General features: G+C 41.2%; 1 pseudogene across 1 annotated transcript; it reads right to left on the bottom strand.

Moving 5' to 3' along the window:
- Nucleotides 1-658: 658 nt before the first annotated feature.
- On the bottom strand, nucleotides 659-3,101 carry LOC308416627 (cullin-3-like; annotated as a pseudogene). Its single transcript, XR_013975683.1, has 2 exons — nucleotides 2,943-3,101; nucleotides 659-2,694 (listed from the first exon to the last, which is right to left on the bottom strand). The product of XR_013975683.1 is annotated as a cullin-3-like (transcript).
- Between the last annotated feature and the right edge of the window lie 676 nt (nucleotides 3,102-3,777).

Raw genomic sequence — 3,777 nt, 5'->3', positions numbered from 1 at the left:
TTTTAGAAAACATTTGTCAATTTCTAACAGAAAGCGTGCAGAGAGGCTGGCTGGGATGGTACTGAACCGCATGTCACACTGGGGAGGATCAGTTGACTGGGCATGCCTAGGGCGCTGGTCCATGAGCGCAGTATATCTTCCCAGTCCAGGCTTACGGTTTCTCTCAGCAATGCTTTGTTGTTTCCTAAGCATAACATTATGCATAATATTTAAAAGAGTTTACAAAAATATTGCTAGAGGTAACAGTGACTTTGTGAAGGCCACAGAACAGGAGGTCAATATGTAATTGAACTTCTTTTTTTTTGGGGGGGGGGAATGAAATCCAACAATTTTATTTTAATGAGCTGGGTTTTCTAAATTTGTTTTATTTATTTATTTTCCTGATTTCATACGATATTGAAAACAAAACGCGGCGGCACATTCACATTTTCCCGAGGAACTGTAAAGATGATCTCTACAGGGATAACGTGGGAGAGCCTGAAGCTCAGTCAACTGATGTTGAAAACTCTCAGAGGGAGTAGAGGCTTGATCTGAGTGGTCTAAAACATGTACTGCAATTTAACAGCAGAGATGGTCGTCTCAATAGTATGGTTTAAAAGAACTTCCCAGTCCATACGAAGAGTACAGTCCAAGAATAAATCAACTTTCTGAATGCATTTTATGCTACGTATGTGTATACTTTGAGATCCTTGGGTGTTCGTGCCAATATATTCTCTCAATAAGTCCTTCAATATGTTTCTTAATACCAGCTGGACTTGGTAAGAACCGAGCCTTCAAGTTGCTGAGTTACCTCTGCTACTAAGACACTGTGCTGTATCTTAGACTTCATGATTCGCACTATAGCAGCTTCTATCTCATGTTTTCTGTCATCATCTACTTTCTGTCTTGTTTCTTTCCTTTCTGGGTTGGATTCACCTTGTTTGGCTGCAACTGTTTGAATCTTGACTCTGTGTAGTTTGGATGTGAATTGATCATTAACTGGAAATATGTGGCCACTTTCTATCTCCTTGGACTTGGGTTCTTTTGTGAGGACCCGCTGTGTTGGCTTACCACAGGCGAGGCACTGGAGGGCTCCAACAAGTTCTCTTTCAGGGATATCTGTCTTTTGTTGAATTTCCTCAAATGTGTGTTTCTTTCTATTATTAAAAAGCATTAATATGGTCATCTGGAAAGTGGAGACCTGTAGTATGTGATTCCGTGTATTAGAACCAGTTACTTGTGCACCACCAACACCCACCTCAGATCCATCCTCCTTTTTAACTGGACCATAAAAGGTGGCATTGAGGTCTGCAGAACCCATGTGATGCTGGAGTGTGAGCTGTCGACCACTGTGTTTGGTTAAATAGAACCCTCTAAATATCTCAAAAGCATGTCTTGGTGCTGGTGGGATGTTGCAGTTTGCTCTGGCTGACTGGGTAGGCCAACATCCAGTTGTGAGAACCCGGACTCTGAGATCAACACCACCTAAAGATACCCCTGTTGCCTGTAGATGTTGCCTGAACTCATCCATAGTTGTGTTTGAGATGCTCATATCCCTAAACATTCCTTCCAGTTTCAATGTGAATTGACATCCACACTCAGTCTTTAATTTAGAAATCATATTTTTTTTTTCAGAATCATCAGAAACACTTTTATTTGTGAGCAGTCTTCTTGGCAGGTGTTGTTTATAATAACATTCGAATACATCTTTTTCTTGCATAAACCTAAAAAGGACCATTGCCTTATCCAATATCGTTTCTACTTCTTGTTCTGTTAGCCCTTTGACTCCCCTTTTCAGCTTATCATCAATAAATAATGAAAGGTATTCAGGAGACCTGGAGTTGAGGTTTAAAATATACTCAAAGTCCCCAGCAATAGTCTGTTTAAAGAGTCTGTCATTATTGAAGGATTCTTGGAGGAAGCGATCAAACCTACTCTTTAGATCCAATAAGCCATGGATGTAGTCAACAGGATTCTTCCCTTCTCCTTCCTCAGAAACAAGGGCTTTTCCTTGTTCCCTCAAATGAGAACTCATACATTCATACACTGTCTTCAAACCATTTGGCACATGACTAAACTTGTACATACAAGCAAGGACTTCCATCTTTCCATTTCTCAGCATATGTACTAGCCCAGAATTTTCCATTTCTACAACTGTCTTCATGTGCTTGGAAATGAGTTCCCTCTCTGCCACCTTCACAATAGGCTCTTCTGTGGATTTGTCAAGCCAGTGCATCACCCGCTCTGTTTCCTCATTAATCCTGGCTTCTACTTTCTTTATATATGCTGAAGCACTGTTTTCTGCTAAAAATTTCTGGCTTTCCATCTGAAAAAATTCTGCAGACATTTCCAAAAATGGAGCTTCAAAATCTTCCTCATAGACTGATCTTCCTTCAAGATCTAAAACATTAACATCTGGCAAGCATTTCTTATTGCTCCTCTGTCTACAACCTGTCCTTTCTGCTCTCTGGCAATCATATCCAATAAAGTTTGCTGAAGATGATCCCTAATACACTCATACCGTACAACTCGATCTCGAAAAATTATCAATCCCAAATTGTAGACATTTTCTACATTATTCTATTGTACATATACACAGTCCATATACATTAGTATGTCTCTAATCACCACCATGGCTGTTTGATGATCATTCCAAGCTTGATTTAGTGTTTCAAGAAAGTTGTTATTCAATGAATTTAGTACATCTTCTTGCACCTTTACAGAGAAGAAATCTGGCGGACACCAAGTGATCAGTTAACATCACCAATAATGGGATAAACTGACAGCATGTGCCTCCTGATGTGATGCTCTGAGGACACAACTTCACTTACGTATTATTCCTTATTTATGAGATGTTCAGTAACAACTTAGTCCAGTGTAGAGCTTTGCTCCATGTTTTTGCAAAACCATTGTATATGCATTTCTATAGAGCTCCTCAAAACTAAGACCACTTTTATTCTTACGCTGGATTTCTTGAATTGCATTTTTCAGAAGGTCCCAAATGCTGTTTACATATTTTTCATCCATGGTCATCGGAAAAGGCCCGGATCCCCATCTTGGTGTCCTTCTGGCGGCCAGTGCCTTTGCTCAGATTAGACATGGTGCTCGGCCCCTCCCCGACGGTGGCGTTTGTCCCCTCGGCGCACTCCGAGGTGTCACTTTGAAGGTGGGAGGGCGGCCCGCGGGGCTCGGCGGGGGGGGGGGGGGGGGCGGCGGTTCGGGCTCGGGCGGTTCTGGCTCCTCTGGGGGCTGCGCGGGCTTCCCTTCGCGCTGGGCTCCGGGCTCGGTCCCCTTTATCTCGCTCCTCCGCGATGGCGGCGGCGGTGGCGACGGACAAACATCTCACTGCGCAGGCGGAATGTCGTCCTCCTCCTCCGCAACTTCTTTTTTTAAGATTTATTTTTTTAAAAATTATGTGTATGCATATATATCTGTATGGGAGCATATTCTTGTGTGTGCACTTGCCTGCAGAAGCCAACAGGGGGCATTGGATCCTCTGGTACTGGAGTCCTAGGTGCTTGTGAACTGCCTGTCTTGGATGTTAGGAACCAAACTTGGGTCCTCTGCAAGAGTAGTGCATCTTTGAACTAATGAGCTCTCTTCTCAGCTTCTTAATTTTTCAAAATGAATATATCATACTTCAGTTAATTGATTAATTAGTTGTTGTTTTATAACCAATAATTAATAAAAATAATATTTATTTTAATAATAAATAAAACAATTATAGAAACCTTTTAAAAATGATTACATAAATTACAAAATGAAACAACTACATAGATAATAAACAAATTAAATAAA

The sequence above is a fragment of the Micromys minutus genome (genome assembly GCF_963924665.1).
Source record: "Micromys minutus genome assembly, chromosome: 2".
NCBI lineage: Eukaryota > Metazoa > Chordata > Mammalia > Rodentia > Muridae > Micromys > Micromys minutus.
Note: the sequence above shows the minus strand (reverse complement) of the source record. Positions and strands in the feature narration are given on the sequence as shown.